This window comes from Nematolebias whitei, chromosome 3 (assembly GCF_014905685.2).
Source record: "Nematolebias whitei isolate Nwh7 chromosome 3, NemWhi1, whole genome shotgun sequence".
In the NCBI taxonomy this organism is placed as follows: domain Eukaryota; kingdom Metazoa; phylum Chordata; class Actinopteri; order Cyprinodontiformes; family Rivulidae; genus Nematolebias; species Nematolebias whitei.
This window is the reverse complement of record NC_056500.1, coordinates 20,630,416-20,639,367: the sequence shown is the minus strand read 5'-3', so window position 1 is coordinate 20,639,367 and position 8,952 is coordinate 20,630,416. Positions and strand designations below refer to the sequence as shown.

General features: G+C 40.4%; 1 protein-coding gene across 1 annotated transcript in view; it reads right to left on the bottom strand.

Annotated features, from left to right (window-relative positions):
- Positions 1-8,403, bottom strand: part of tnfaip8l1 (tumor necrosis factor, alpha-induced protein 8-like 1) — a 26,431-nt gene extending 18,028 nt beyond the window's left edge. Inside the window, exon 1 of the mRNA XM_037674650.1 lies at positions 8,037-8,403. The gene's annotated coding sequence lies outside the window, so the exon portion shown is untranslated. The remainder of the gene's footprint in view (positions 1-8,036) is intronic.
- Positions 8,404-8,952: the final 549 nt, after the last annotated feature.

Sequence of the window (8,952 nt, the reverse complement as noted above, 5' to 3'; positions counted from 1 at the left end):
ATAATATTATGATTTTATTCTGGTAATATTACAACTTTATTCTCATATGATTTTATTCTGGTAATATTAACTTTATTCTCATAATATTATGATTTTATTCTGGTAATATTACAACTTTATTCTCATAATATTATGATTTTATTCTGGCAATATTACAACTTTATTCTCATTCATAATGTATTTTTTCTTAGTGTGACCCTAATACTCCATCGTAAAAGAGTGTTTTGATTGTAACCAAAGGCAAATATGGCTCAAATTACTTTTTCTTCTTTACAAATTCTCCCCAGTTTTGTAATATAATCCACTTCCACTGACAGAAGACAATGAAAAAAATCCTGGTTGTTCTCTAAAGAACTGAGCGTTGTGCTCTGAAAATAATAAGGAACCACTCAAACTGGAACCACTTCACTGCTGAGCAAATCAGTGACAGGATATCAGGACGAGCACCTTGTATAGTTTCATCTTTCATTGAGTTTTGCAGGATTTGTCTCCCTCTCCTCCTGTGATGTTGCGTAACAGAGGTGGTGCCGACTACTAATGGACACACTAAGCTAGAAACATTGCATACGTTAACAAGTGGCTCCAGCAGGCGTACGAGTCTGTAATGATCTCTTTGAGCACTCGTCTAGCTCAGCAGCTCTGGCTCGAGAGTAACAAAATGCATGCAGAGCAGTTGCAACATACACATGGGCCAATACAATATGCATGCCTTGGCTGGAATAGGATCCTTGCTCTGTGGTTATGGACTGTCACTGTTTCATGCTCCTGCCCAGTAACTGTTTAAAATGACTCCTGCAGTGAATAGGCTATCAAAAACTAAGCCCTTCTTTTTATTTTCTGGTTTTCTCTGATCTGCCAGAGCCCCCTGAACAATTAATAATTAACGCATGGACACATAATGGATCGGATTTTAATAATTCAGCCTGCCAATTTGAACTAAAATAGACTGGAGGCTAAGAGGAGGCTGCTGTGGCGCAACAGGTTGAGAGGAAAAGATGTGAAACCAGGATAAAGGCTGGACTCAGCACATAAAGAAAGAGTGGCTGTGAGCTGCTGGCATTAATTTTGGAACATCAGTCAGTGTTAGGCATGTGTAATAAGGCTGGGAATACAGTGGCTGCTGCGCTGCCCGAGGCCAGAACAGCGCACACTGACAACATTTGTTCTTGCATTAAAATGCATAAGTAGATTGCTATTTAATGGCAACAACTAGGCTAATTTGGAAGGAAAAGTGAAAGAATAACGAATCAAATAGCGGCTCATTTTTGTGTCTCTTCACTTTAATTGGCGTGTCTGAGTTTTAATTATATACTATTTACAACACAATTAGCGTCATAACAGCGCTCGACTGATGTGAGAAATAATCAACGGGCTAAGCAGTGCTTGAGCTGTGACTGATGTCGAGGCCTCTGACGTTTTAATTAAGGCCACCATAAGAGCAGGACACATTATGACTAATTTTCTCTCATCTCCAGCACGGAGGACATCATTTGTTAACCTGCTGTTTAATAGACTCACGATTATAAGTGTGCTTGGCAGCACGAGCAGCGGGGAAGGTGATCAGTAAAAATGAAGGGGGACCAATGTGAGGATGATGTAAATCAACAGATGACTAAAGCAGAACCTGAAATAAGTTCAGTCTATTAAAAGGCACTCTTGTTATTTCAAACAGTCATCACGCTACCAAACTGTCAGGCTGCCTGACGCTTTCAGACCAGGACGCAAATCCACAGTGTTTTGTGTTTCCAGGGGTCACGGTGTGCTCGGTTGAACCTCGTTGCCTAGTAGAAGAAGGTCAGAAACCTCTCTTGTCTTGATAATGAGTTACCATGGATTTGACTCGGTCGGTGCAACAAAGTCTCTGGGATCACTGCAGCAACTTGAGCTTTGCTTTTAATAACACTGCGTGAGGAATGTCGCACAACGTGACTGCGTTGTCCTCCTCCAAAACACGCTCAGAGGGGATCTGTGCCGATACGCTGACGCATACATATACAGATGAGACTTGGTAGCCTCGGGTTAATCCTGCCCTACAACTATTATTGTATTATTTAATGCTTTTCAAGATCATACAGAGCTCAGTGACGGAGCAGTTGTGATGCACAAAGCTTCCACTAATTAGAAGAAAGCAAGATGTTTTAGTTCTCTAAGATTCTAAATGCAATCCAAAGCAAGAAAAGGACATCTTCATTTGTTTGGAAATCATCAGATAATTTATCACATTACATTATATAATATAATACTAATTAACTAAATGATCTTTTAAACTGTTAATCTCTTGGAAATGGTTTCCAGTCAGTCAATGGGGTGGTTTTAGCCTATCCAAGCTCCTGTGACAAAGATATTTAAATCTAAGTACCATCATTTTCACCTTATAAGTCAGTTTTTTTTTTGCATAATTTGCACGCCCTGCGACTTATAGGCCGAAGCTACATATTTATGGATTTTCTCCCATATTTATAAACCAATTTTTGGCCTAGATATGACCGTTTTCATTCATTCTGACTGAAAAAAATAAATAAAATTGAGCAGTACCACTGTCAGCCACTAGGTGGCAGCAGAGTAGTAGTAGCAATTTGGCACACCGTTGTATCATGTAATAGGTAAACGTTATAATGACAAATTCAAAAAAGTTCAATACAAAAACAACTGGACTTTATTTATTATACTTTACTTTATACTTAGTTTTTTTTCTTGAACTTATTTGAATTTGCCACGTCCTAGATGACTGAGAATCTTCACCAGCTATTAATGACACAATCGGCTTGCCATACCCCTCAAATTCATTCTGATTGCTGTTTGTAACTGTCAAACCAGCTGCACCGTCCCGGCGAAAAACAGCTGATTTGACCAATAAAGTGCATTTATTAAGTAAAAGTTCAACTGAGACACACCTTTGCTATAATTTTGAGCAAACAAAATTGTTTTAGGTGCTTTTCTTGTTAAATGCTGGTGAAGATTCTCAGTCATCCAGGATGCATTGTATTGAACGCTTTTTGAACTTTTCTTGTTAAATTTCAAAGAAACAGACTGCGTTGCTCCTTTTTTTTTTTCCCCATCCCTCTTCACGCTCCCGGAGCACGAGGCAGAGAATACATTTGAAATACAGCTGATTTGACCATTAAAGTCCTTTTATTAAGCAGACGTTAGACTGAGACACACCTTTATTTTATTATTTTTATAATTTTGAGCAAACAAATAATTGTTTTTAGGTTTAATCTTTTTAAATTCTTGTTAAAGTCCTCCTGTGCATGCTCCCGCGGCCACCACTTAGCAGCGCATCGATTTTTGTCACAACACCAGCCCATATTTCAGGGTTCAACCCACATTTCGGGGTTGTCAGCGGTGACGCGTAAGAAACGCGACACGTCAGCGGTGACACATAATAGATGCGACGTATGCGGTGAAGTGACATATTTATGGATTTTTCCACTTTTTTAGACATATTTGGACTGATGCGACTTATAGGGCAGAGCGACATGTACGGCAGAAAATACGGTATGTGAATTTAACAAACCTATCCACGCAAACAAAAAGCTATTTGTTTTATCTGCTTCTGCTCTTTACATATTGCTGCCAACCGCAAAGACACAAACAGACCTCCTGGTAACTAAAAGAGAGCAAGTCGAAAAATGCTACATCATTTCACCACTGACACGGCTAATGCAAGGAGCAAGTCCAACCCAGAATCTAAAACCCCAGTCCATAATTCATTTGACACGTCTGTCGGGGCTGTGCATGATAATGTGTGGCACTACCTGCCAGAGCCCCATCTGCAACAGAGGGGCCATTCATTCCCACACAGACCTTGTTAGAGGGAGAAAACCTTCACGACACGAACACAGCCATGTGTTACAAAACATATCGGTGTTTGCCTAACATATGTCTCCGTCCTCTGCAGCCTCAGTCTGAATAAACTATGGATAAGCTCCAAAATGCACAAGCAGGATGAATAGGTGTTTAAAGCAGTGATGAAAATCAGATTACTTTTCTTCAGCATTTCTTTAGACCTGATAAAGACACGCACAGAAAACCATCCCAGTTTCTTTAAACATTAACTTTGTTTTCAGAGTGTTTCATGCTTGATTTTGTCTAACTCAGACAGTGTACGTACAAATGCAAGAAATTAAGCCTTTGCTTACGCTAGGCTTGTGTTAATGTTGTGCCAGAGTTGAATCTAACATCATCTCATGGTGTAAAATGCTGGAGCTGGAGCCGTTATTGTCAAACCTTGAAAATAACGCTGTGCAACAAGAGACGTCCCACACTGAGCGTGTTAATGACTCACAGCTGTAAGCACATAAGACTGAAGCAGAACATCTGTAAAATTGACAGATTTGGACATTTTTGTGTTTTTAAGTTGAGTTGGTTGTGGTGGCCATGCTTCATAAAGTGGTCAGTTCTAGATGCACATCCAGTGGTTATTCCCTAAAAGTTTCCTTCAAAATCCATCCAGTGGTTCATCAGCTATTTTGCTAACAGGCAGACAAGAGTTGACTCCAAAAAGTTAATGGCAAAAAAAGTACAGCACATTGTTCTAGAATTGCGCCGCTCAAGGTGGCTGCATGTTGGAGCAGCTCTGTTACTTTCATTCTGAGATTTTGCTTTTGGAAACTTTATTTCCTCTTTTTCTGGATGTAAATCACATTTTTTTGGATGATTCTTTCCTCTGGTATCAGATGCTGTGCAGCTGGAAGGATTTTTACTGAAACTTTTTTAGTTTTGGACACTTGTTATGACGCGTAACCATGGCAACAAGGCAGTTTTCTACAACCAACAGCAGCTGATTAACGTCTCAAAAGCTCAAATAATATCTCAACTACAGCAACAAATCTCAAATGAGTTGAAAAGGATGTTCTGTGGACGCATTCTCATCTACCTGCCAGCTGTGCTTGAGTGCCTGACCGCTGAGATCCTGGAACTAGCAGGAAACACGGCTCGTGACAGTGGAGGGACAGGATCATCCCTCGTCACCTACAGTTGGCTGTCCGCAGCGACGAGGAGCTCAGCAGACTGCTGGGAGGAGTGGCCATCGCTCTGGGAGGAGTTCTGCCCGGCATTCGGGTGGTCCTACAGCCCGGGGGAACCAAGAGGCCAGCCGAGTCTGGGTGGACGGATCAGACGGCATCTGCAGCCAGTTTCTTAGGATCCACTGTGGGATGGACCTTTACAAGAGATCCTTCCTGTCTACAGCCATCAGTATCTATAACATCGCTTAATGAAATGAGGATAATGAGTTACAACAACAAATAATTTCCCTCTGGGATTAATAAAGTATTTTTGAATTGAACTGAATTATCATCACAATTTGATTAATTTCTGGAGCCGATCCAATTTAAGTCGGCTGTCACAGCCAAGTGACGTTTGAAAACACAAAATGACATGTAATAATTTTGCAGTGACTTGGTGTGGTAGTAGCTGAGAGTGAATCGCAACGTAAATTTTGGGCACTATGGCAAGAGATTGTGCACAACACTTTATTTTGAAAGTCTGATCTCCAACTCAGTGAAACTTTGGCCTGAAAGGCAGCGGGTGATATGCATTCCTTCAAAGAATGCAGGCTCTTACTTTAAAATGGGGCCTGTGTTTTTGAACAACACTAAGTTATAATGTTTTAGTAAAGCTCTGACAGTTTGATTAAATGCACATTAGAGTCAGATTTTGTTACAGTGACAGTCATGGACCAGCTTTGAAAAACATGTGCAGCCTCTTGTATCACATACTTAATGGGTCAGAGAACAATTCTGCAATGTATTTTCACTACAAGCAAATTAAAACACACACCGCTCATTAAAATAGTTCAACTCGGTGAGTTGTCTTGTGAAAATATTTTAATCCAACTACTTCCATTAAATACGTAAGAAAGCGCCTGTGCAAATGAAGTTTGTGACGAGCAGCCTCCAACTTCTGCCAAACGTCGATCGATGCCCTTTTGAACACTCTGACACTTCAACCAATTTCCAGTTCTGAACAACAACTGTGCGACAGAAGAAATTCTGAATGATGTCACCACATGTCAAAATGAACAAATCCTTCTAGAAGGACTCTGTAGAAGAGTTAGACAGGGGGTGTCCCATCTCCCTTTATCGCTCTTCCTTTAGTGGCTCCGCTTCTGGCTGATCACATGAAAACCAGTCCACTGAAACGGATAACTGTTACTGGAAAACAACTTGCTTTATTGCATTTGGCTGATGATACCCCATTGTTCCTAAAAGATGAGGATCAAAATTCATTCACTGGGTATCAAATGAATTAATATCATGTCCAGCTCATCTGGACTCCAGCTAAACCCCAAATCAATGCAAACTTATGTCTAATAAAGGCTGATCCAGAACTTTTAGGCATACCAATCAAAAATCAGGTCCGTTATTTAAGCATAACATCACAAAGGATCAGAAAAATAATAAGTCTTAAACTGGATTTGTCACTTCTTTGAAAAACTGTGCCAACATGTGGAGCACCATTCCTCTTTAAACGTTTTCTAACCAGAGTGGGTTGAATTTTTTTCTTGCTTGTAATTTTTATGTACAGAAATCCCCCAACAAGTTGTTTTTTTTACAGTCAGGCTTTATCTACTCATCTACAGGCACAGCTTCCACCAAGGGTCTGTGGTCAGAAGGCTCCTACTCTTACTTGTACCACTCCCCTGTAGGAAAATATGTCTTAACTTTCTTTTTTGCAACAATAACTAAACAATTAGATCACTCTTTGAGAAGGAGGTTCCCTCTGTACCGGCTGCCATTTCAAACTGGAGAGGACGTGATTTGGCAAAATGTCTGGCTTCTGACAAATCATTTTCATCTCACTTATCAAAGAATCGTCCTTCAAACAGCCACAGGATTTACCTGCAAAAAATTAACTCAACAAGTTCAAATTAGACAAAATTATAAACTATATTTTCTGTGATCTCTCCCCAGAATCTGTCACTCAGTTGCTTTGGTTGTGTCCTCATTCCAATATGATACGGAAACATTTTCAGTAAACATCCCACAACTTTTAATTACTCTGAAAACACGGGTGGTGGAGTTGGTAGAGCTGCTGCCTCTCGGCGAGAAGTTTGCCAGTTCAAATCCCGGCCTGGGACCTTTCTGGGTGGAGTTTGCATGTTCTCTCCGTGCATGCGTGGGCTTTCTCCGGGTGCTCCCGTTTCCTCCCACAGACCAAAAACATGCATGTTAGGCTGATTGGTAACTCTAAATTGATCCTAGGTGTGAGTGTGAGTGAGGCTGTTTGTCTCTAAGTGTCCCTGTGATGGACTGGAGACCTGGATGGACATGGGCACCAGTGACCCCCGCGATACGAAAAGGAAGAAGCAGGTAAAGATAATGGATGGATGAAAACATGTAGTTTGTCTTCCAGCAAAATGAAAAGAATAAAAATAATCCGAAGAAAATTTTCAATAATTTGCAAATCACCCAAGTCAAATTTCAAATAAAGACAGTTTTTAGAAAAAAGGCCTAATTTAGTTGTCCAACAAAGTTCAGTCAGGTCATCTGGACAGTTGCTTTTTTATGTTGTTGAGACGTTTCGCCCTTCAGCAAAAAAGAAACCGTCCAGATGACCTGACTGAACTTGGTTGAATGTTTTACCTGGATTATGAGCATTGAACCAAAATTAGTTTTTTTTTTTTTAATTGAGTTTAATCAATACATGCACTCAATTCATATTCCTATTAATCAAAAGCAATACATCTACAACGATGTGTTCTCATGTTGGAGTTTGGCTTAATTTTGTTGTTGTTGCATTCAGTAATATTACATTTATGTGCAGTTCTCTTGGCTAACGTCGTTTTGTTTGTTTTTGTTCTGTGTTCCAGAGTCAATAAAGTTTTTTTAAAGGACCTCATAATGATAAACCGTTAACCAGCTAGTTTTAGAGGTAAACTTTTTATTTAGCGGCCTGTTTAGTAACTCGGGACAGATTTGAGTCCAGGCCTCTAGAAGATTCCTCTGTCACTCGTTGAGAGATGTTACAGTCGGAGGACGTTTCATTAAAAGCCTGTGAACCGTTAATATCACCGCGGTGCGCGAGCTCACCTTCTTCTTCTTCTTCTTCTGTTTTCTTCTTCTTCTTCGCTCCGGTGAGACACGGCAGCGGTCCGCCAGAGAGTTGACAAGTTAATGTGAACAACCGCGGCTCAAGTCTTCATCCTTGCAAAGACACAGCCCGGGGAAGTCGCTTCACAACATGTTTCCCACCCTGCAAAGCCGCCTTGTTTAGTGGAGTATCGCCGTAAAACTCCTCGACTTTCCTTTTTTCCTCTTTTCTTCCTGTAGCTCTGTAACCGTGTACCAGGCGCAAACTTAAATTATTAAGAGTTTTTTTTCTTCAGTCCGACGTTGGTAGATCAGTTACAAGTTTGGCTGCTGTTCGGTGTAACTGGATTCCCCTTCCTCCTCCGTCTGGTTCAAAAAAGTTTCAAACTTGATGTGAGGACCTAGTTTCATCAGACTGATGGCGGCTTGGACCAATGAAGGAGCAAAGAGGCGACTGGACCAGCCCCATCAAACCCAATGAGAAGAAAAAGGCCATTTAGGACCAGCACGTACCCCCCACCCCCCATTAGGGTTTCCAGTAATTATCCTTGTCCAGGTCCCACGGCTGAAAATTTCCCTGAGGAAATGGTGCTGGGGGAACAATGAACAGGAACTGTGGGGGGAAGCATTTCTGTCATCAACACATTTAATACTCATTAAAATAACACACATTTGGCCTTTGGTTTGTCTTTTTCATCAACATTTCAAAGTTACAAAACAAAAACTAATGGGAACATGCATGTCAATTCAAAAGATATATACAAAAAATAAATGTGTTTTCTAAACAAGTGTAATATTTTTATGTCCCTCTTTTATTGTTCACACTTTTTTGTGACCAGTTAAGCATAACCATTTTCCATTTTAACCATTCTATCTATCTATCTATCTATCTATCTATCTATCTATCTATCTATCT